Here is a 26,312-nt window from a genome sequence, read left to right as displayed (position 1 = left end):
AAATCAAAATTAATTTAAAAAATATTAGTACTCCTTCAAAGAAGATTAGAATGCCGAACATTCTTTATCCTTTCTATCTGTATGTCACACATCACAGAAAAATATACTGCCAACCAATGTGATTCAACCTCCCGAGAACTGATTTGTAGTAGACTCAAGAATCATTACTGATGAAACCATAATAAATTAGCATTTCTCTCATTTATGCATTTGGTAAGTTACTGGCAGCACAAGAGGAAAACACTAAAGAAATAAAAACGCCCAGATATAGCCTATTGACTTGCAAGCTCACTGTATTTCAGACATAATTTATAAAAAAGCTATGTTTTCCATGTCAAAGATTATTCATTATCTTTAAAATACAGTATTTTTCTCTCTAGGTAAAAAATTCACATGCCTAAAGTGTGAAATGTGGTTGGAGTTAAGCCTAACAAGAGAATTTATTTTTATGTAAGATGTAGAAAGGAATGAGATACTTCTTCATGAAAATGCTCTAAAAATAAAATCCTACATTATTATAACTTGAAAAAAAGAAAAAAGAAAAAAAACTGAAAGGATTGGCTACCCATAACTATAATGTTTAAGTTACTAAATAAAAATAAAAATTTTAAATGTAAGTATAACTATAAATAATTAGAATACCAGCCACCATTTATTGCCCATGTTGAAGTGCCCTAGCACTTGACTAAGTGTGTTACAGTGAATATGGCAATCATTCTTCACAAGTCTATGAGGTAAGTACCATTGAAATTTACTGGTGAGAAACCTGTGCCTATACAGTAACTTGCCAAGAGCCATACAGCTGTCAATGTAAGAAGTCTAATCCTGAACTGACCTGAGTTATTAGCCTCTCAACAGTGTATCTTGCTTAGCCATAAAAAACTGAGCAAGAATCTGTGCATGTAAAGAAAGTATAAGCTTAACCTATAGGAAAGGCTACATAGTCACAATCCTGGCTCAAATGATGGAATAGACATTACTGCTATAGAGAAGGAGAAGGGAAGCATTTGAAATCAAGTAGCCTAGCAGTGCTAACACCTGGGGAAGCCTGCAAATTCAAGGCAGCTGCCTTCCAGCTCGCCCACCGTGTCCTGGCTCTGTCAGCCCTACAAGAAGGTTTGCCCTTAATAGGGACTGACTGAGGACTCTTACAAAAGATAACATCTATGTATGTGGCTAGAGGCAGAAAGCACAAAAAATAATCCTTTCTTTGAGACAGCTGACAATGGATCTTTGCCATTTGGGGGATTGGTAGGGATTTTGACACTAGTTAGGGGGAAAAACTGTCTACCCGAATATGTGTTGATGGTAGACAGCCCCGGAAACAGGCTATAGAGAAGACAAATCCTATTAAGCCAGCTGGGAGGACTGAGAGCAGCTGGTGGGTCTGGAGGCTGCAACAGCTAGGAAAGGCTTGGAAAAATCTGCATTGCAGATAAACCTCAAGAGAAACAGCTGAACTCTTAACATTGCCCCTGCCAGCTTTTCTCCTGAGAGCCGAATGGCCTCAGGTGGTGTAATGTAGGTTGTATATAATTTCCAGGCCTTTCTGGTGACTTTGGATAATATACAATTCCATCTATCATCTTGCTGCTTTTCACCTGTCGATGTGTGTGGGCTTTTTTTGTTTGTTTATTTTTATCTTGGGTAGGAGTGAAACGGGTGGAAAGGAGCAAAGGGGCATAGTAAAGGAAACTGTGCAGTCCCTTCAATGCTCCTTTCATAGGTCTTAGCTTTTGTTTAATGTTAGGCTTTGTCTTTATCAAACTTTACCATTCAGTTTCAAAACAACATCAAGAAAGAACTGAGCACCTACCTTGTTTGTTAAGAAGGCAGTAATGTAATTTGGAAGGTCATAGTAATTACTACTAGTTATATAACTTTTGCTCTGTAAATTATCTTCATTAACTCCCTCAATATCCTAATAAGTTTTTTTATTATTCCTGTTTTATCCACCTGAGGCTTGGTAAATTTCTAATATTTCACAGTTGATGAGGATTTGAACCCAAGGGTATCCAATTTCAAAGTATGGACTTATTCCACTACATTATACTCAATATTTGCTAAATGCCTGTTATGTGCCTGACATTCTGCTTGCAAAAAAGGAATAATTTACTAGCCATAGCCTCCAGAAATTTCTGTTCTGTTGAAATGAAGGCAATTGTAATAAATGGGTTTTTTTAAATACAGGCAGTAATTATAAAACATTTCTAAAACACTTGATTTTTTCTGGAATGTGTTCCCAATAGCAATTTGGAATTCTGTAAACAAAATAACTGTAATTAAAGTCTGATATATGATCACAAGAAAAATAAATGTCTAATTAAAAGGAGAAGGTGCAAATATGGTTTTGATGATCCAGAGGATGGATGGGATTTTGATAAGTGGAACCTTGGTTGGGATGTCAGTTAGGTACGCTTTTTGGGTGAAGAGAAGAGAATAAAGTATCAGCTGATCGATAACATTGTCTGAGCAACTATTCTGTACCAGTCTGTGCAGTGGGTGCTGGGGTTCAAGTTAAGAACAGGACAGACAGAAGGCCGGGCACGGTGGCTCACGCCTGTAACTCCAGCACTTTGGGAGGCCGAGGTGGGCAGATCACAAGGTCAGGAGTTTGAGAACAGCCTGGCCAATATGGTGAAACCCAGTCTCCACTAAAAATACAAAAATTAGCCGGGCACGGTGGTGGATGCCTATAGTCCCAGCTACTCTGGAGGCTGAGGCAGGAGAATCACTTGAACCTGGGAGACAGAGGCTGCAGTGAGCTGAGGTTGCACCACTGCACTCCAGCCTGGGTGATGGAGTAAGATTCAGTCTCAAAAAAAAAAAAAAAAAAAAAAAAAAAAGAATAGGACAGACACTCATGGAGATTCTAGTCTTGTAGGAAGATGGGCACTGATCTGATAAATGCTAAAGTGAGAGAAGTATAGGGGCTCTAAAGTACATAATGGTCAAGCCTAACAGACCAGATGATGAGAGGCTTAATCTGAGACCCAGTCAATGAGCAGGACTTCAGTAAGCAAAAGAGAGGAGGGTGGGAGTGGGGAGAGATGGGAGGCAGCATAGAGAGAGAGTACCAGGCCAAAAAAATGCAATAGCTGCAGGAAAATCACCTCAGGATGGACCTAGAGAGTCAGGCAGAGGCAAGAGCATGGATGGCCTTATGGCACAGTTTATTCTGCACTTTAGGGTGAATGCTATGGGAAGTATTGAAAGGTTTAACCACAGAAATATCATGATTAGATTGTATTCTGAGAAACAGTCCAGCTACCACGTGTACAATGGTTCCTGTGAAGCAAGAGTTGATACAGGAAGCTGTTGCAGTCATCAGGGTTCAAGATGATGAGAGACTGAACTAATACAGTTCATATGAGGATAAAGAAATGAATGGATTTGAAGCCTGTTTAGAAAGTAGAACTGAATGGAACTTGGTAACTGATTGGACTGGTATATTTTTGGTAACAATTTTAATATAAAACTGATTTATATACAGAACAATGATGAAATGATGGTTTGGAATCTTTGAAAATAAATATAAAGTTATAAAATTGTCAAACAAGTGATTAAGTTTGACTGTAAATAATAGAAAAACCTCAATTAACAGTGGCTTAAACAAAATAGAAATATATAATAAGAATATCTCATATTAAAAATGGCTGCTGAAGCTCCAGTCACTAAGTCTGAATTCCCACCAGAAGAAAGGAGGAAGAAGTGAGGAAGAGCACACTTACTCCATTTAAGTAGTTGATACACATTTTACACTAAACTTCTTTTCCAGCTTACTGGCCAGAACTTAGTCATATGGTCACACAAAAGGAGGCTGAAATTCTGGATCTTTTTCTGAATGGCCAAGTATCCATTAATCTCCCAAAAGCAGGAGTCCTATTTTTACTGAAGAATAAAGAGAGAATAGGTATTGGGGGCAAAAGTAATCTATACCACATTAATTATTGGCCTTAGGTATGAGTTAGAAAAAAGACTTGTAAATTGCGCCACCTTTTTGCAACAACAGAATATTAAAGCATAAAACACATCAAAATGAACTTGCTTTGAGTTAGCACTTCATGTTTTGCCTAAATCTCCAAGTACATTTCTAAATTTCAATTACCATTCAGATGGGCTGGGTAGGTTAAACAGAGCCTCACCATCAGTAAATATGATTTTCTACTGCAACAAAGCAGCCTCAGCTATGCCAATATTTGAGCATAGTTGTTTATGGTTTCATTTCCTTTACTTTTAATAGGGGCCATAAAAAGCCAAACAAATGCATTTTATTCGCATTCCTTTGCATAAGGCCTTGAATTTAAAGTATGTCATGTCACCAGATCCATTAACATTTAACTAGGGTTGGTGACTTATCCTCTGCAAATAGTCAACGTTAAAATGTAATAACTGCATGCAGAAAATAAGAGTGAATAGCAGTCATATATCTAATTGTATATGCATCACGCTGCATACATTCACATGGTGTGCTTTGCCTGTCTGATGTGTTTTCAGTTTATTCCTAAGAATAAAGGCTATCAATAAAGATGCTGTATTTTAATAATTTAAGGAAAATACACCTTTTATCATATCCACAAATGGTTTCCAGTGCGTTGAAGTAAAGGGTCACTGTGATCCTTAACTTTCTCTCTACATTTAATCTCCTCTTCAATTTTTACAATTAAGCCACTTTACTGTTTTTCTTTTCTCTTTTTTTTTTTTTTTATTATACTTTAAGTTCTAGGGTACATGTGCACAACATGTAGGTTTGTTACATAGATATACATGTGCCATGTTGGTTTGCTGCACCCATTAACTCGTCATTTACATTAGGTATATCTCCTGATGCTATCCCTTCCCCTGCCCCCTACCCCATGACAGGCCCTGGGGCGTGATGTTCCATGCCCTTGTCCAAGCGTTCTCACTGTTCAATTCCTACCTATGAGTGAGAACATGCAGTGTTTGGTTTTCTGTCCTTGTGACAGTTTGCTCAGAATGATGGTTTCCAGCTGCATCCATGTCCCTGCAAAGGACATGAACTCATCCTTTCTTATGGCTGCATAGTATTCCATGGTGTATATGTGCCACATTTTCTTAATCCAGTCTGTCACTGATGGACATCTGTGTTGGTTCCAAGTTTTTGCTATTGTGAATAGTGCCAAAATAAACATACATGTGCATGTGTCTTTATAGTAGCATGATTTATAATCCTTTGGGTATATACCCAGTAATGGGATGGCTGGGTCAAATGGTATTTCTAGTTCTAGATCCTTGAGGAATTGCCACACTGTCTTCCACAATGGTTGAACTAGTTTACAATCCCGCCAACAGTGTAAAAGCGTTCCTATTTCCCCACATCCTCTCCAGCATCTGTTGTTTCCTGACTTTTTAATGATTGCCATTCTAACTGGTGTGAGATGGTATCTCCTTTTACTGGGTGCTTCATGTCCTAATCTTACTGAGAAAGCAGAAACTTTCAATTAACTGAAGCCAAATAAAATCAATAATAGTTTTGTGGCAGCTAATTAGTACCACTAAATTATACTCATTTTAACATAAATATTCATATTCTTAATATTGCCAAGAAAAGGATCACACACATTAAGTCATATATTCTATGCCAAACCTAAATTTCACATTTATTTTTACTTAGCTGAGAGTCTATCAACTACATTCTTGGTCTGCTTTCAACTTTGTCTTTCTGTGAGGTGAAAAATATATCCATGTGCAATTGCTTATTTTAATACTGCTACCACCATATAATTTCTAGTTCTTCTGAATTGTAGAAGGAGTTTTACTTTTTGCCTCTCCTTGGGATCACCTTGTAATTCCTATTCAGTAGGGAAGGGGTTTTCCTGTAACTAGTTAATCTCGAGGTTTTCATTTATTTGTTACTCTGGATCCATGAGAAAGTCTTATATATAAAGACAGTTGACATTTATAGTCTACATTTTACAATCTGTACTTGTGTGTTCCATCTCAACACTGAGAATTAGATCTTATCATTATTTTACAGAAAATAAAGGCCCAGGAAAGGAATTTTTCCAACCAGGTAGTTAATACTAGAGGTAGAGCAATGAAATAATAAGTGCAAAAGATTGCAGTGCAAACATATACTGTTATTATGATTATTCAGAGTAAAAAATATGAAATGTGATCAGTGATAGGAGAATTCTTACACACACACTTCTTCTATTAAGTATCAGTAAATGACAAAATTGTCAAAAATACAGTGTAATCTTAGAAGAAATTTTGAAGATATTCTAGACATCAAATGCAGATGGGCTGAGACAGAAAGAGAAAAAACACAGGGAAACATGTTTTTTTTAATAGTAGGACCCCAAAGAAACCTGAGGAAACCCCAAGCTTAGAGTAATCAAATGCAGAGTCCTAGAGGACTATGGGAGCAATATCATGGCAATTCATTAAGAAACTTACTCAGAACAATTGAGACCCCTCTTCTTCTCCCTTGCTACTACATTTGACCCTTGAAGCCTTCATCCTCAAAATAAGAACTAGTCTTTAATGAAAGCATGTGATCAGTTTTGGAACCTGGGCTAATACAGATAAATCCAGGCAGAACTAAAACACATGGTGGATGTGTGAAGATCTTAATCTGCTCATTGCCAGCTTGCCAGCTCTTTCTCCATACTTCCTCTGGGATGCCTGCTTTTTTTTTTTTTTCATCTGTCACTGAGGCTGGAGTGCAGTGACACAATCATAGCTCACTGCAGCCTTGAACTCCTGGGCTCCAGTGATCTTCTCATATCAGCCTGTCAAGTAGCTGGGACTACAGGTGAGAGCCACCATATTCAGCTAATTTGTGTGTGTGCATATAATTTATATATAATATATATTAATTATATATTAATTTTATATAATATATATTAATTTCATATCAATTCATATATTATATATAAATCATATGTGTGTACATATAATATATAAAAATTATATATTATATAAAAATTAATATATAATTATACATAAATTATTATATTATATATAATTTATGTATAATTACATATTATTTATTTTTATTTATTTATAATTTGTATATAAACAAATTATATATAATTTATATATAGAATTTTTATATATATAATATATACACACATACATATTTTGTAGAGACGGGGGTCTTGGTGTGTTGCCCAGGCTGGTCTTGAACTCCTGGCTTCAAGTGATCCTACTGCCTCAGCCTCCCCAAAGTGCTGAGTTTACAGATGAGAGTTACTGTGCCCTGCTGACACCTGCATCTTGACAGATTCTGCCCTATGATCCTCAACTAGTTCTTCATTCATTTTTTTAATTAAAAAATACAAGTTAATAAAATAAAAACTTCAAAATCAAGATTTTTGAGAAAAATAAGCAGCACAAATAATAACAATACATTTTAAGAACCACTCGAGGAAACAGAGGTGATTCAGGAAAGAAGAGAGAACTTAATTTTTCTCAGAGAGATTTGAAAGAATGTTATTTATTATACTTTAAAAATGAACATCCTTTTAAAATGAATTATGGAAAAGTATCAATCAGAAAATAAGAAAGAATTCTTGGAAATTAATATATGACCACCTAATAATTTGAATTTAAATTGATTATATAATTTGAATTGATTTTTAAAAATAGAATTAGCAGGACTAAAGGTAAAATTGATGATTCAGTTGACAAAAAGGAAAAAAAAAACCTAGAATGGAGAAAAAGTGAAAAAATGACTTAAAATATTTGAAAAAGGAGACATTATAGATTCCGGTGGTTCCATATTTATCATTAGGAATCCCCTAATCACAGAACAGAGGCAGGAATAGCAAGAAAAATCAAAGAAGAGCAAACCACAATTCCTTTGAATTAAAAAGATATCATTAAAAACAGTCTGATTGCCAAATAGGTTAAATGATAAAAGACTTTCATCTGGACACATCATTTTCAAGCTGCACAAAATTCCTAAAGCCTACTAAAAAGAAAACCATCAAAGTATTTCACAAAAGAATGAGAATATGACGTATTTCAGGCTTCATATCAATAACACTGGATGCTAAAATGTAATGGAGCAAAACTGCATAGCTGATCAAATTATCAATCAAGTATAAGTACCGTGTGAATATATAGTTTAAAACATGTAAGAACCCAGATTTATCAGTGACTGGCCACATACGAATAAATGCCTTCAAAAGGAAATACAGAAAAGATAACATGAGATAGAAGACACTGGGAGACACGAATATAGCCTAAAATGAGGGTAAGTCGGTCATGACTTGTGGGCCAAATACAGCCACCATCTGTTTTTGTAAATAATGTTTTATTGAAACACAGCCGTGCCTATTCATTTACTTATTGTGTATGGTTTCTTTTGTGCTACAATGACAGAGTACATTGTAGCTGCGATAGAAACTGTGTAAGCTGCTGTGATGGTGATTAGATGACCCTCAAAGCCAAGAATATTTACTATCTGCCCCTTTAAAGAAAAAGTGTGCTGAATCCAGCTTAGAAGAAGAATTAGGTTGAAAAGGCATTAAAGTCTCTGGATCTCAACACTTAGAATATTTTCACTTGAAAAGCAGGAGTTGGGAAGACACAAGATTACCTTTACTTTTCAGTGGTTCTGATTATAGTGTTTGATTCAACAGGGAAATATATTTTTTGAATATATTCAAAATATTTTTGAATCAACATAAACAAAATACAGAATGCTTAATTATAAATACAGAACGGAATACATTCATAATAAACTTTGACAATATAAAAATTATAATAACCTAACAAATAGAGGGGAGTGGGAGAAAGTGTTAGTGTGCTAAATTTCTCAGTTTTTATTGTAGTAAATCAATAGATACTGTCCAAAGTTAAGAAATGGAAGTATACTATTTACAACTAAAATGGTAATCAGAAGATCTCTTGGGGAATAGCAATTATCAAAATGGTTTTCACTGGGATGTGAGACTGGGGGATGCGAACAAGGAGGAAGACTTTCACTTTCTTTTGGCTCTCTTGTTTGGTTTGTTTTTAAACTTTTATTTGTTTACTGTAAGTAGGTATTACTTTAACTTAAAAATGATAATTGTTATTTTTTTAGACTTTAAATTCTTGTAGAAGGAGATAGAAAACGAACAACTTTGGCATTATTGACATTTCGAGCCAGATAACTCTTTATTGCAGAAAGCTGTTCATTGTAGGAGAGTTAGCAGCATCCCTGGCCACCTCTACTCATTAGATGTCAGTAGCTCTTGCTCCAGTTATGACAATCAAAAATGTCTCCAGACATTTCCAGATGACTCCTGGCAGAGGGGCCCACAGGTTAGGGAAAAAGCCTAGGCTTTGGGGCCAGACAGACCTGAATTTTATTTCAGACCCCACAAACAATTAGCTGTTTGTCTTTGGAAAATGGACTTACCCTTGCTAAACCTCATTTTCCTCTTCTGTGAAATTAAGCTTAAAAACAAAACAAAACAAAAACAAACAAACAAAAAGAAACCAAACAGTCTTATGAGACTTTTTTGTTTTGTTTTTTCATAATCTAGTAAAAAGGTATGTAATTGGCAAATAATATGCATTAAATAAACAGGAGTCATTACTATTTTAACTCTAATTGTAATAATGACCATGAAGAGGACAGTAGCAGGTGGAGTGAAAACTCTGTGCTAAGAATAGTGGGCGAGGAGGAGAGTAAGCCTAGGCCTCAGATGCCTGAGTGAAGGTTCTGGTTATGCTCCAGAGCAGCACTCTTCAATCAAACCCAGTGTGATAATGGAAATGTAATATAATATATAATGTTCTATAAAAAGAATGTGGCTATCAAGTGCTTGAAATGTGGTATGACTAAGGAAGTCAACTTTCAATTTTTAAAATTTTTATTAATTTGAGGCCAGGGATGGTAGCTCACGCCTGTAATCCCAGCATTTTAGGAGGCCAAGGTGGGTGGATCACCTGAGGTTGGGAGTTCGAGACCAGCCTGACCAACGTGGAGAAATGCCGTCTCTACTAAAAAGCAAAATTAGCCGGGCATGGTGGCGCTTGCCGGTAATCCCAGCTACTCTGGAGGCTGAAGCAGGAGAATCACTTGAATCCAGAAGGCAGAGGTTGTGGTGAGCCAAGATTGCGCCATTGCACTCCAGCCTGGGCAACAAGAGTGAAACCCCGTCTCAAAAAAAAATAAAAATAAAAAAATCCTAATTTGAATTTAAATAGCTGCATGTGGCTAGTGGCTACCGTATTTATTAGCTGGCACTGTTTGAAATAGCAAATGAGAGTCACTAAAGGGGGAAAAACACAACTGGAAGGGTGTTCTAGTTTGTCTGGAAGATTAAGGTAGTGATGGTGTTTGGGGAAGGCAGACCAGATAAACACACTTCAGTAGCCCTGCTGTGCTAATAAGAGCATAGATGGGGTGGTAGAAAGGAGAACTGGGGAAGAGATGGGCAGCTGCACTGAGCATGGCCTTGGTGGACCCATTCCCATGGGTGTCTGCCTCAGGACACCTAACCTATGATGACCTCAGGGGCTGCTTGACCCTAATTCAGCAGCCCCTGAGGTCATCATTTTCTTTATATATGTTCCCCTTCCATGTCTACACCTGAGACCAGAACTCAGATCCAGTTTAAAGTTTTTCTTTACAAGCTCTTTTAATTATCCTAACAACAGGCAAATCACAATGCCTATGTTTTAAAATGTTTCTCCGTAGATGTGCTCTTTTGAAACCTTACTAATTTTTTTTGCTATCCTGAATTCTTACTGAGTTACCATTCACTTAAAACTCTGTGGAACTCAGAACTGAACAATGAGTTCTTATTAATTTATCCTTCTTTCAAATGTGTTTTAAATCAATAATATTTTATTATTTCATTTCCTGTGATATATTTAGCTTTATCTGCTTTTAATGTTGAAACATTTTAAATCATTTCAGTAAAGACTGTGCTATTTTTACTAGTATTTACATAAATCCATGCCACACTAATCCAGACTTCGAAGGGCAGGAGTCTTTTAAGGTAGGGCAATCCACTTAGTAGAGGTCGCCACTGCCTTAGACAGGTTCCTTATTTTAGCAATCAAGTCAGTGCATTATTAAAATATTATAGATTAGGACAATACACTCATTTATCTGCTTTAGCTTCATAGTAGTAGGAACTAAAGTCTCTGGAGTCAGAACAAGGATGTGTCCCAGGTTTACCATTTTCTAGTGCAGTGACTTCAGTAGGTCACTTGCATTCTTCAAACTTCAGTATTTTCATCTATAGCAAATATAATAACAAGGTCTGCCTTTCCTGTTCCAAACACCATTGTGAGCTTTGGAACACTACATATTAGAAAATGTTTCATATTACTTAAAAGTGGTACAGAAGGTTTTTTTTTTTTTTTTTTTTTTGTCCTTAAAATCTAAATGCATCTTCTTAGAACTGGTTGCATTATTCTGACAATTTTATAATTCACAGTCTATACCCTGGTTGTGTTTGCGAACTTAACATAGGGAGCTTACTCCATTAAGCATGCACACATTGCATGCTTAATGTAATATATTACATGCATTATTTCTCTTTTATCTCTTGGATTATCCACTTTCCTACCGAGGAAAAGTACAGCCAGAATTACATGAATTTCTAAGGCTCATGAGTTCTTATATGATTTTTAAAATGTTTTGATTGTTAGATCTCATATTTCCTCAAATGTCATCTTGGAAAGTCAATTATTTTAGGAATTTATGCTCCCACTATTTAAAGTATAGGTAGTCTACTTAGGTTTTGTTTTTAGATTCTGAAGTACCACAAATTTTCCTAAAGTTATGTTCAAAATTATCTTAATTAGTGGCTCTTGGGCACTATGTCAGAAGAATCCTTAATGCTTGATGTTTCACCTTATTCTGTATATGTTAACATGAAATTTTACCATGAGAAAATCGTATAAAAAGCAAGAAAATAGTTTTAAAGAAAACTAAGTACAACCATTGTTCACCTGGGAAATAAAATGTATAAAATGTAGATCTTCCCAAAAAGAGACGTCATTTCTTAAGTTCCTACACATGGTGAAGAAATATATTTTGGTTATAATGCATTAAATGGAGTATTTTTTCCTTAGTAATTGCCATAGGTGGATCAATGTACATCTGGCTTTTTAAAATGGTCATAATGTAGTCATTAACACCAGGAGAGAATCTGAAAAAAAGGTTAATGCAAACCATCTGAGGCAGACCCAAGTGGAACCCGCAAAACAAAACAACAACAAAAACAAAAAACAAAACTTACTCAGAATTCTATTTTGAGAAAGGGAGACAATCTTGGAAGACCAGAGATGATTCTGTGCTACCCTGAGACTCTTAACAATTGAATGCGTGGGTATAGTATTCAAATTCTGCAAATAGTCAATTCCAGCTTGATTATGCAAAGAAGACCAGTGCTGTCCATTATAGAAAGAATAGACTGACACATGCACATACCCATGTACAACACTCATTTTCTTAGCTTCGACTTGGCATGTGCATCTAGAGTATTTTCTAGGTAGACAACATATAGAGTACCATGGTGGCTGTTAACATGGCTTCTCTCCTAAAGGACCTTGCCTAAGTGTTCTTGAGGAAATGTGATTATCCATTTAACTTGACTTCACATAAAAACTAATTTGATACTTCACTACAATTTTAAATTTCTAGTTTCTAAGGACTTTTCCCATGCCTATGTGACTGTTTAAGTACACACCAAATTATAAAATGATAACAAGGTCTAGAGACTTGGTCATGGCATCGTCTAGAGAGAGAACTAGCCCCTTAAGCAAAGGATAAATGCTAACAAGGATGAGGACACCACAGATATTTAACATGCACTTGAGCTATTCTGCCTTGAAGGATGGGTATGTTATATTTATTTGATTTTTTTCTTAGATATTTTATAGCTACAATGAGTGATGTGAAGGTAATCAAACAGGTCAGTGCTCTCAAGTTCCCATAGCTAAAAGAGATGACTAGAGTTACAGTCTAGCACTGGAGGCAGAAAGGTAACATTCCTCCTGACAGAGTCTGTCAAGGCTTTTTATGAATACTTGGCCCCTCTGAACACTCTGATTGTCTACACACAGATGAATTCTCCTGTAGAGTTCTGACAAATCCCTCAGAGGGATGCAGGTTGCTGTCACCAACCAAAACAGTCCACCACAAAAAAAGTGATTTCAACGGAAAAAAAAATGCTTTCCTGAAGTCAGAGACTATCTTCTGTTTCCCTATGGCTTTAAGCAGAATCACCCAGGGCTTTTAGTAGGAGTGGGTGGCAAGAGGATGGAAAGTGAAGACTCAGAAGCTTCCCACAGAGGAGTGTGAGAGTGTGATGGATGTCAAGAGCTAAGGGGCCAGAGAATTTAGCAGCTCAGTACTGTGCTGGAAATCCAGGCAGAAAGGACATTAAAGTCCAAAGAAATCATGAGGCAGGAAATAGAACTGGAGTTAAGAAATGGACACAGGGTTATATAGAACCACATCCCCAAACCCAAGCCACCGAAATTCATGATATGGCATAATAAGCACTGAGAATGGGCAGAAAGAATATAATGCCAGTAGCTCATTTGGGTTGATTTAATGGATTTTTCATAAAACAACAGCTGGAATTTTAAAACTCAGGAGTAGAGAGGCAATTCACTCTTTCCATCAAAGAGGTTTAAAAGTATGCTATGTTGCTGAATAAGAAGAGCTCACTTCAGACTTGCTCACCAACCACTCCTCCAATCATTTCTCATTTTTCTTGAATGGACATTTGCCTTCTAGCCTTTTACTAATCAAAACATGGTCTCCATGGACCAGCAGCAACATTACCCGGTAGCTTGTCAAAATATAGAATCTCAGGCCCCTCTTTAGACTTACTGACTGAGTCTGCATTTTAGTAAGATCCCCAGTTGACTCTTCTCTGCTTTAAAGTTTAAGAAGCAAATATCTTAGCATCTACTCTTACCCTTTTATAATTCATTCTCTGTACAGCTGCCTGAGTAATTTTATTTGTTAGTCCACTGATTAGTTCCACTCTCTAGAAGAAAAGTTCCATAAGGGCAGGAAAAGGGGGTGGAATTGGGTATTCAATTAATATTCATTGAATGAATATCCTTCAGTCTAGGGTAAAGTCAAGATGAGATATTCTAGGTTTCACGTATTTTTTCTTTGCCACTTCAAAAGTCTCACTCTCTTTTCCCTTGCTCTTATTTATAAGGAAGCTACATTTTGCATGGCAAGCCCAAATCCTTGTCCACATTCTTTATACCCTTTCCTTTAGAACATTTTCTATAAATTTGTCCTTTTTCTGATTACACATGTAGCACCCCTCTCTATCTGCCCCTGCCTTTGGCTTGCGATTTTCCATATTAATAAGCAGCAAAAGCCCACTGAAGTCACCACTTTCTTGCTTTTCGTATTTTATCTCTCCTTTCTTTGAGTTCTGGACTTCTTAAGTGTATTTTCCTATTGTTTTCATATCCTTATTTACTCACTCATTTCTCAAGATCTTGTTTCTTTCTCTACAATTTGACTGGTTAGAGTCAGACCCAGATTTAAAACTAGACCTAAAATACATGTGCAACTCTCTGAGTCTCTGTCCCTTCATTAGTAAAGTGGGTATCATAGAATCGACATCAGAGGTACTGTGATAATTAAAGTGCCTTTCACAGATGCTGGCACATGGCAGGTGCTAACGTAATTTCAAATTCTCCTTGGAGGAAAGCCGAGGCTCATTTTGAAACCACCAAATTTTATCTGTCTAGGAATTTGACAAAATAGAATACAGTGATTTTGTTGTAACTATCCATTGGAAATTATTTAAAATATTGTGTGAGAGTAATGTGCAAACTATTCCACTGCAGCATTACGGTGATAGTGAAAAACTGGAAACAGTAGGAAAAAAAAATGTCCAATCTTTAAGTGAGAGAATAGTATGCAGGTAGCAAAATTTGTAAGAAATGCTTAAGACACTGCTGCATGAAAAAAGGCAGAATTCAAAATTATATCCTTATGATTTTGATTATGAAATTTTAAAAGCAATAGGATAAAAAATACATCAAAATGTTTTTAAAGTGCTAACAATAATCTCTGGATTGTGTAATTATGAGTGACTATTATTTCCTTCCTTATACTCTTCTAAATTTTACGAATTTTACAAAATGTGGATTTGTTTTTATAACAAAATAATTATTGAAATAAATAATAAACCAGCAGCATTTTCTTTATTCTCATTCTTCAGTTTTTCTGGAAATTTTCAGTTTTAACTTTGTTTTCTGTAACCTTCCCTGTCCTCTTCCTTCTTTGCTTTTTTAAAAAATTCTTCATTCAACTTTAATTCTTGTCCCTTATTTTGCATCTTAAATGCAGGTACTGCCAAGAGATTCCCTCTGGTCCTCTTCTTATCCTTCTTGTTAATGTCACCCACGCCCTCCCTCCCTAACTTCCCTTCTCAGCTTTGGATCTGCATGTTCTGCAATCTACGAGCCCAGTCCACCCACATATCCAGCCTCATGTCCTAAACATACCTCTTCATTTTTTATTCACGCTCTCACTCATTCATTTAGCATTTATTGGCTGTCTGCTATGTACTAGGCATTTTGCTAGCGACTAGAGATACAATAAAAATAAAAGAACTCTTTCCTCGTGTAGCTCTCAGCTACTTTCTCCCTTTGCTTTTTTCAGTTATCAAATTGAAACTTCAGAGTCACCTTTGAGTCCTTCTGCTGTTCATTCCTCCTACCAATCAAGCAATTGTTCTACTCTGTATATGAACTTGAGCTCAGAAGCATCTTTCATTATCATGACCTCTTTTTCATGTCCACAGTCAATACCCTCTTTGGACTTCTGTTTTTCCCCTGGGATTATTCTATGACAGCTTCTGAAGTGATGCTTTATTCAACATGCTCTCACTCACAGTTCTGATTTATCTCACACAGAGCTATAAAACAAATAATCTGAAAACACAGTTTGATCATAGTAGTCTCCTGCTCAAACTAGTCAATAAATTCCCACTGAATAAGAAACAAATCTCCTCGACTGGCATTCAAAGCCCTCTTCCAATGTATTAAGTTGAACTGAATGAAATTTTCTAATTTTATAATTCAAAAAAGATGAATATTAGCCATTTCATATGATACAACTTTATTCTCTAAGAGATCTGTTTTTCTGCTCTATACTCTAGAATATGAATGAGATCAGTCTGTGCTTTCCCAGCGTGTTCACTTCCTTTGATTCCTTTGCTAGTGTTTGTTCTTTCTGGAGCTCCTCCATACGTGTCTCCCCCTTGAATACTTCTATTCATCCCCAAGTTCCACCTCAAAACACTCATGCTCTATGAAGTATTTCCTGTTGAGTCCCATTCCAATGATTAGAATTCATGCCCTGTAATGAAGTTCCTTAACAAATTATCCATAATATGGTATATATACACCATGGAATACTACACAGCCATAAAAAGAATGAAATCATGTCCTTTGCAGCAACATGGATGCAGCTGGATCCATTATCTTAAGCAAATTAATGCAGAGCAAAAGAAAACCAAATACCGCATATTCTCACTTATAAGTGGGAGCTAAACACTGGGTACTTGTGGACATAAAGATGGCAACAATAGACACTGGGGACTACTAAAGGGCAGAGGGAAGGAAGTAGGAAGAGTTGAAGATGAACTATTGAGTACTGTGTTCAGTACCTGGGTGACAGAATCATTGATACCCCAAACTTCAGCATCATATAATATACCCAGGTAACAAACCTTCATGTACTCCCTGAATCTAAAATAAAATCTGAAAAAAAAATGTATTTGTCTTTCTTATGGTACCAATGAGCCTTGGTACCACTTCCTCACCTTATTTTGCTGACTCCAACTGAGCTCCGGAAATGTTCTCCTGCAAATACTCCTTTGCAAGTAGAGAATCTTAATACATATTTGTGTAATTGTTAGCATCTTCAGTGATTTTTCTGAGTTAGTTATCCTTGAGGTTGAATTGGTATTTTTACTCTGCCCATGGCCCTGTTGCCTGCTTGTTTATTTATTTTGGACACCTGAACATTCTTCTGCCATTATTTCACTTTAAAAAGAAAAAAAAAAAAACCCAAACACTTGCAAGTTATAACATCAGTTATGCTACATAGCACTTGGTTTCTCTAATTTTCTTATATAGATTATGCAATTCAAAATAACACTTCACTATAATGACATGAAAAAATGCTTTATGAATACATTTATTTTAAAACTTTCTAATTTATCTTTGACGTTCATTCTTAAAGAATAAAGTTCTTCAAGTTAAATATAAAAATTAAAATATAATAGAGCTTGAATATTAGTTAAGTATTTGAGGACATATTCACTTCTACCATAGATAAATAGGATACAGAGAGAGAGAGAGAGATCTTGATTTATACTTGCAGATAAATCAAGATATTTGCAAGTATACTGTTTTAACCTTACTGCATGGAACATGAAGACAATGACTAGGTACCAAAAATATGCCAGAAAAAAAATGTGGTAAAATTTAGTGTTTAATATGAAGGACTTTGGGGCCAGACTTGGGTTTGCCCAACTGTAGTCTCAATTCCTTTATCTGTAAAATGGAGACCATTCTTATCTCCCAGGATTATAGGGAGAGCTAAAGGAGATAATATATGTTAAGGACTTAGGATATTGTCTGTCACATAGTTAATAAAAAATTATACTTTTATTAATAAAAGTAAATGACAGCAAGAAAGAACAGTATTCGCTAAAACCATATGATTCTAGAAGTTTCTTGATAGATTCCTTAAATATATACAAAAGATTCTATCTATCTATCTATCCATCTATCTATCTATCTATCTATCTATCTATCTACCTACCTCTCCTTAAATGCTTTGTTGCTCATTATGGACTGGTAAGTATGACATCATTTCTCAAATTACATTTATAGAGAGGGGTGGGGGGAAAGGCCTCCTCCCCTTTGCTGCAGCAAAATGTTGGCCAAAGACATGAAAAGCAATAAACAATGTCAAGCCTGGGAGTGGTATTTAGGAAGCGTCCATAAGCAAAGCTCAGGCTGCAGTTTGGCATATGTCCCCCAGCTGATGAAAGTGAAAGGGGGCATTTCAAGAATTCTTTCCATTTTAATCTGAAACCAGAAAAATCCTTTTCTATACAGCCTAAAGAAATTTATACACACGGTTTGTCACTTTTATATCCAGTTTAATGATCTAATTATTATTTATTAGAAACATGTAATGAATATTTTGGGTAACTAAAAAAATGACCAGATGTCTGTTTCACAGTGTATAATTTTAAGAAAGGCAAGAACAAAAAATCAATGGGGGAAAATGCTGACAAATTCATTTATTCATGAAATAATTAAATAAATATGTACTGAATTCCTACTGTGACCCAGGTACTATACTATGTGTTAAAAATATAAGTGAAAAAAAAAATGAGTGAAATCAGTAACGGAATTAACCCATCACAATATTGACTAGAAAAATCATGATATAGGTCCCAGAATTTGACTCCAGTAGTCAAATTCTGTTCTGATTTGACCACTCAATCTACTATTTTAATAAATTCATTTTTTATTATATGCATTTTGTCAGCATACCACTAGATGAATTTTTAACTGGTCCTCCAAAATTTAGATGTCAGAGGCCTGTTGGTGAGATCGTATGCCCCTTCTTCCAATATCCAGACAAATCCTAACAGAACTTATTAGTTCCTATTGACAACGCATTGGAGTCATTTTTTAGCAGTTAAATAATTTCACCCTTTTCCAATTCATACACATATCCTAAAGTTCAAAATTAATATAATGAGTTGCTGAATGAGTCTGAAGATTAGGAAATAGATCTTCATGTGAAATATACGCTCTCTGGATTTAATTAGTTGGGAAAATACCAAATAGATTTTTTTTCCACCAAACATAAATATTTTGACTTACTTTGAGTGAAATCTTTTAAAAAGACAGAGTGGTCTCAAGAGTTTTACAATATCTAGGAGAAACAGTCCTATTTGGGGGATTTCATACACGATTCCACTGAGTAATTTCTGAGGAAAAAGTGCAATATAATTTTATGTGTCTCAAGACTAGTATTAGCTTTTGTTCAATATCTGAAATAATGCAATTTCCTTTCTTAGAACACACTGATTTATTTTAACGAATTCATTCTCCTGTTCAAAAATCTTTATGTGATGCTGCCTACACTCTGGAAGGCTGAGGACAGTGTCATCTACCCCTTCCCTCTCTCTCCCATAATAATTACCTACAGCAGCAAGGCTCTTAAGAAGTGCTTGTGGAATGAATAAATTAAGGTTCTCATGATTATACATTGCAGATATTAACAAAGGACAATGTATTACTCTGCTACAAATATTCACACTCACAGGTGTACACTCGCATACTTACAATATTTCAGGGTAAGTAGTTGGACATTATTTTCAGGTATATTTTTTAAAAACTAAACTAATTGTGTAAAATGCTTTGGACCGACAGTCTGGAGAGGAAATATTATACGTAGATCCCAAAGAAAGGCTTAAAAGGTGTTACTGATCTTCTTCTCAGCAGGGCAGAAAATGTCTTCCATTTTTTAAAGGCAAATTACAAATATAGGTTTTATTGACATTAATAGGTGTTAAAGACGGTCTTAAAGAAAAGGTAATATCCATAGTAGTCATCTCAAATCGATATATATCCTGATGCTGAATTTCAAAATTAATGTTTTTCATGTAAGGCATGAGGCCCAGGATCAAATGGATTCAAGTGCATTCATGGTAAGATGAAGGATTACTTTCTTATGCTGTCAATTCCAAATAAAGCAAATGTAAAATAAGTTCTTTCAAGAACTAACAACCTCGACCTTTAAATATATCCATTGCTAAAGACTGAAATGTAGATAAAGAAGTTACAGTATTTTATTTGTAAAGCCAACAATACTGAGTCATCCCTGGGCTTTCGTCTCTAGCACCCATTCTACCTGGGAAGGGCAAGGCATTTCATTTAACCATTTTAACAAATCACTTAGCAGGATTCGTTCAGATAAAATCATTACTTAGCATATTTCTCTTAAATTCAAATTAATGAATTTTCATTTAGATGGAGAATTTTGGACTTAAAATAAAGCTGTTACAACGATAAAATCTCCAAATAAGCCAAAAACGTTGATATTTGTTAATAACTTGCAACATAGGCAAAAGATACAATTTTTTTGTCATCTTCTAATCAAAACAACCTTAGATAATAGAAGTATCTGCATAGAAAATGGTATATGCAATAGACAATGATCAACTTAAGCTTAAGGATAAAAGACCAATCATAGATAAATTAATTTAAATAAAAACATTCCAATTCTCCCCTGATTTTCCCTCATTAAGACATCCAAACAAAACATGTGGTACCTTTTAATTTTCTGAATGAGTAGCTCCCAATCAATGCTTCCTCGGTTAGAGACAACAAGCTGAAGAATCTACCGGAAAAAAAAAAAAAGAAAGAAAAAATATGTATGTGTATGGATTTGTTAACTAAATATCAAAAATTATAACTCACCAGTAAGCAAATACATTCTTTATACTCAAATAATAAATCTATGCCTGGAGGTCTGTAGCACAAAAAAAATGCAGTACTCGAATATTTAGGAAGCTCAATAATGAATTTTAAAACATCTTTACTCTGAGATTACATAAAGCACATCCTTTGAAAAACGAATTAAAAATGAAACAAAATAAAATTAAAAGCCCCGAACCATTACCAGCGCATATGCAGCAAAACCACTGAATTCTAGCCTTTGAGAACTGCTGCAGAATCCTTCTCCGGGAGCATTATCCCCACAGGCTGGCTCTCTGGCTCTCTAGCTCCAGACAGACGCAGTCTGCAAGCCACCAGCTCGTGTCTGTGTGTACCGGGGAAAGGGAAGCTGCAAATTAGAAGAAGTCCCCGCAGTGGCGAACAGGAAAATAAGGCGAGTGGGAGAGAGGGAGAGAGCTCACTAGCCTCAGAATTTTCGAGAATGATGACAAGCTACTCAGCTCCGCCATCATTCACTGACAATAGGATGCAGCCCTCACTTACGATTTAGCGGTTTGCCATAGGGGCTTCTGGTACCAAATGCCTGACAGGCATTTTAATTGCCTCCATCCAAGTGTGTCCCCAGGAGTCGAGTCTATCAGCCTATGAATGTCATCATCTGGTCTCCTTTGTGTTAATGCCAGACACACACACACACACACACACGCACGCACACACACACACCACTTAAATACAGAAACAGTTTTCAGGCATACAGGATTACAAACAAGTTAAGCTACACAAACTGGACATCACTAAATACTAATTTATGAGAATTTTTATTGTCTGCATTAAGGACATCAGAGATTTGTCATTGGCAGATAATTACAATATTTTTAAACTATCGCATATTGCTTATTTATGTTCCAAAATAAATATGTTCATTAAAGAAATGCATATTTTTATGTATATTTTTCTGCAGAAAATTCAATACCCTTTTAACAGTTATAATTATGCACTTGGCCATGTTTTCCTTACAAGAGAGAAAAAAAAAAAAAAAACAAAGAGAATTAGAAAACCAGGGCCAATATGTGATTTCTGGGGGCAATCTATTTTATTCCATTTACATACAAAAGCAAAAGGAGGTGGCAACAAGCTTGGTCCTAGGACTTTTCAGTCCCTGAGGGCCCAGGCAGAGAATATGATCTTTGGCATAATCTGTATCCCCTCCATGTTAGCAACTGAAATTAGCAGTTGAATATCCCTGTTTTACAGTGCCCCTTGTGTAGGGAGGTTAAGTGTGGAATAATTCCCTGCATTTATTTCCTGGAGAAAAGGGAAGGAGAAAAATGTCAATAAATAAATTAATTTTTACAGCATTGTTAGCAACCTGAACCAGTGAATGGAGCAAAATTCGATGAGAACCAAAAAGGCCAGCTGTGAAGAAGGTTGCTGGGAAGAAGCATCACCATGGTTACGGGAAACAGAAAGTCTTGATGGCAGAGGAGAGAGAACAAGACTACAGGGAAGGAAATTGAGAGACAGATGATATGTTTCTTTTTTTTTTTCTTCTTGAAAGAATAGCCTCTATCAGTTTTATACTGTATTTTGAATTCATTAAGATAAATTTGCATTCTCCTTGAGCCACCTTTCTGCCCCATTTTTTAATCACTAGCTAATTTTGCTTTCATAAATATTCAAATTACAGTTCTTTTGTATGAGATCAATTCTGCTACCCCTTGCCTCTGTCCAAATACTGGCTTCATGGAAACCACTTAGCCTAGTCCACATCCTTTGTTTCATAGGTGAGAAAGCTGAGGCCCAAAGAATATGACCAAGGTCACAAAACCGAGGCACCCACAGAGTTTCCTGATTCAGCCCTCTGCTTTTCTTCTCTAACCAAGTGACTTTCTTTCCCTGCTCTCTTTTGTTCTGTTTGCAAGCAATACAGATTCCAGAAACATCCTTTGTCTGTAATTTTGTAAACCTTCTTGTATTTGCTAAAGCAGTGATGTCCCTCTTTAAAATGCATTGCAATCATTCTGAAGACTTTTGCAAATATCTTTTCTGGATTGTATTTGAGGTCTGAGGAATTTGGGGTAATTATGTCACTGCTTTTCTTTCATTTCCAGTCTGGCAATCAGATAAATCAAGCATGATTGCCCTTTTGTGAACCTATCTTGTTGAGCCTGAACTTCATCATCATATACTAGGCACTTTTATCATTACTGGCCTCATTCTTTCTGCAAGCATAAAACTGGGTAATCAAATTGAGTCGGTCTCCCAAGGCACCTTCTAGGTATAGACAAGGTAAACTTTCCTGGGTTACCAAAAACAATGAAGCTGGAAAATGGAGAGCCAAGGTAAAATTAAAAATTACAATAATAATGATAATAATTCATTCCGAAACAACCACTGGAGGGCGCAAATTTTCTTAAAATCTTTCTAAACCCCTCAGCAAATGTGGCTAGAATTTTGACCTTCATGTTTTACTGTTTTTATTTTCTTTCCAAACTGTTCTTTCACTATTCAGTTCATATGATTCAATGCTTTTAGATTAACTCATCTATAGATAAGGTCAAACTGCTTTTTTGATGTCTAAAAGACAGTTGCTGCCACCATCATCACCCTCTTTCCCCAGTATGTAGCTATAAAACGAATAAATCACATTTTAAAAATGTATGACTACCACAGGTAATAATCACAAGAGATTTCAGATGTTAGTGAATCCTACATACTGGTTAGAATTCTTCTCCCAACCCTGCAAAAAAAAAAAAAAAAAAATGTCCCTTTAAATACAATCTCCCTGTTAAATGTCTATTTTTCTTCAGTGATTTTGGATAATAAGGTGATTTTTCAAAGTGAATGTTTTATTTTAATGTATTATCTTCTGTTCACTTCTGAACATAAAAAATGATGCCTAAGACTTATGTCTTGAAACATGAATCATATTCTATCATGAAAGCACATATAAGGGTCCTGGTCAGTCTAAAAAAATAGCACAGCTTCCAAGAACACATAATACTCTCTGGAGGTCACTTAATATTTAGGGATACCTAGCTCAGAACATGAGAATGAGTTGGTACACTCTCTTTTCTTTTTTTTCCCCACTTGTTTCCAACATGGAGTAAGTACCATATGTGAAACATAATTACTGCCCTTAGGTATGTCATATTCTAAGAATACAAGACAACAGACAATTGAGATACTTCTGTGAATTTTTAGATCTTTCATATTTATGCCCAAAAGCCTAAACTGGTGCTTGCCTTACCCTTCTTCTGTCTGACAGTATTTTAGACCTTGGATTACCACCATTCATCCATTCATTTAACCAACTGTGATGGCACACGTACATATTTTTCAGACTCTTTACAGGTTCTGGGAATGGAAAAAAGAGGGAAACAGGATTTCCTTTTCAAGAAACTTCATTTAATAAATTAGTTAATAGAAGGCCAGGCGTGGTGGTTCATGCCTGTAATCCCAGTACTTTGGGAGGCCTAGGTGGGCAGATCACCTGAGGTCAGGAGTTTGAGACCAGCCTGGCCAACACATAGTGAAACCCCGTCTCTACCAAAAAAAAAAACAAAAAACAAAAATTAGCTGGGTGTGGTGGTGCATGCCTGTAGTCCCAGCTACTTGGGAAGCTGATGCAGGAGAATCTCTTGAACCCAAGAGGCGGAGGTTGCAGTGAGCCGAGATCGCATCACTGCACTCCAGCCTGGGCGACAGAGCAAGACTCCGTCTCCCAAAATAATAAATAAATTAATTAATCAATTAATAGAAACCTAACTTCACACTTCCTTTTCTCACTTTGATGAGATACTATGACTCCACCCCTCTGTTATATCTGCTTCATTGTAGATGCCTGATCTTTAAGAATCTGATTCAGCAATACTTCCAAATTCAGTTAATTCACCCCTGTGCCTCTTCTGAAAGAACTTTGATTTCATTCCCTAAATATAGTGGTCTGTTTATTTGTGTATCACTCCCTAAACTCTCCAGGAATGAATAATGGAGGCTCATATTCCTTACCTCCTTAAAGCCTTTGCTCATAGATCATCTTCCAACCAGGGCTCTCCTAACTACCATAATGAAAGTTGCAACCATGCCCTTCCCACTTTTCATCCCCTGCTGCATTTTACTTTTTTCCATAGCACTTATCATAACATAAACTTTTCTTATTTATTTCTAACTTCACCCTGCTAGTTCCATGAGGGCAGTCATTTTTACATGTTTGGGACACTGGTGTCCAAAGCACCTAAAATATTTTTTAAATGACTGCATATGAAAAATCACACTAGTATATGAATTGGAATGTCTAAACACAAGAGAAGTCATTGTATTCCATATTGTCTTCCCTATTCTATATATTCAGTCTTTCTGATAAAAATTGCCTTTTATTTGTAAGCGACTCCTTGCCATATATTTTGTAATCAATATATTTTATAATTTCTATTATAGGATGTAAATTTATTTTAAATAGAGATTTGTCTCCTACTCCCTTTGAATTCTGCAAAGTACCTAGCATGGGGCTAACAGCTTTTAAATGCTCAGAAAGAGTTTGTTTGATAAATCATGCCTTCTCTTGGTATTAAAATGTGTTAAATGATAATTTTTAGATTTTTAAAATAAAATTCGACGAATTAATGCTGCCTCATGGCCAAAATATTTTGGAATGACCTTTATAGAGATATGAATACACTTACTAAAATTTGTACTTTCAAAAATTTATAATAGAAATACTACTTATGCTTTCCCCTAGTATTCTTGAGTTTGTTATTCTAAATCAAATAGGCAGATGTCTAAGTATTTTATAAATTATCGTGATATCCAAAATCACTGAACACTGTCTTGCTTTATTTACTGTAGATGACATTTTCTCTTCCAACAAAGTTGGTCCACACAAAAATATATTGTGGTCAAAAAAGACAAAAAGTGTCATAATTAGCACATTAGTCTTAAATATACAAAATGATAAAATTCTATTACTTTTTACCTACAAAATGCCAATTTCATATGGTTCAACCTAATACCTAGAGAAGCTATACATGGATGCAGGATTGGGTAGTACGAGTTGTACAAAATGACTCCCATGTTTATTGCAGCATTATTCACAATAGCCAAGATATGGAAACAACCTAAGTGTCTGTAGATGGAAGAATGGATAAAGAAACTCTAATCTCTGTGTCTGTCTCTCTGTGTGTGTGTGTGTGTGTGTATCTATATTATGCAGCTCTAAAACAGAACAGGATCTTGCCATTTGCCACAATGTAAATGAGCCCAGAGGACATTATGCTAAGTGTAGTACGTCAGACACAGAAAGAAAAACATTGCATCATCTCACTTATTTGTGAGATATAAATAACAATAATAATAATAATTCAAGTTTACAGAGCGTGAACAAAACTGTGGTTACCAGTGACAGGGTTGGGGGACAGTTTGGGGGTGGCAGGGAATGAAGAGATGTAGGTTAAGAGGATACCAAATAGCATCATGTAGAATGAGCAAGTCTAGAGATCTAATGTACCATGAGAGCCATAGGTAATAACAGTGTACTGTACAAAAAACCAAATAAACATCACATGGTATCCCATAAATGTATACAATTATGATTTGTCAGTCAAAATATTAATAATAAAACTTTTAAAAAATGTGGTATATTCATAAAATATTGTTTGGCAATAAAAAAGGGAAGTACTGACATGTCACAACACAAATGAACCTAAAAACCATGATACTCAGTGAAAGAAGGTGGTTACAAAAGGCCATATATTTTATAATTCCATTTATATGAAATACCTAGGATAGTCAAATCCATAAAAATGGGAAGGATATTAATGGCTGCCAGAGGCTGGGGGCAGAGGGTAATGGAGAGT

General features: G+C 35.7%; 1 protein-coding gene across 22 annotated transcripts in view; it reads right to left on the bottom strand.

The window, feature by feature from the left end:
* Positions 1–26,312, bottom strand: part of MAP2 (microtubule associated protein 2) — a 306,179-nt gene that overhangs the window by 132,051 nt on the left and 147,816 nt on the right. For 7 of the 22 annotated variants that reach the window (XM_009182938.4, XM_017946893.3, XM_009182947.4 and 4 more), the window contains exons 1-2: positions 20,681–20,966; positions 20,331–20,398 (exon numbers count right to left, since the gene is read on the bottom strand). The gene's annotated coding sequence lies outside the window, so the exon portion shown is untranslated. Of the gene's footprint in view, positions 1–20,330; positions 20,399–20,680; positions 20,967–21,000; positions 21,130–26,312 lie in introns of those variants that run through there. The other 15 variants (XM_009182948.4, XM_009182949.4, XM_009182950.4 and 12 more) reach the window with 6 other exon arrangements.

The sequence above is a fragment of the Papio anubis genome, chromosome 10, assembly GCF_008728515.1.
Source record: "Papio anubis isolate 15944 chromosome 10, Panubis1.0, whole genome shotgun sequence".
Classification (NCBI taxonomy): domain Eukaryota; kingdom Metazoa; phylum Chordata; class Mammalia; order Primates; family Cercopithecidae; genus Papio; species Papio anubis.
Note: the sequence above shows the minus strand (reverse complement) of the source record. Positions and strands in the feature narration are given on the sequence as shown.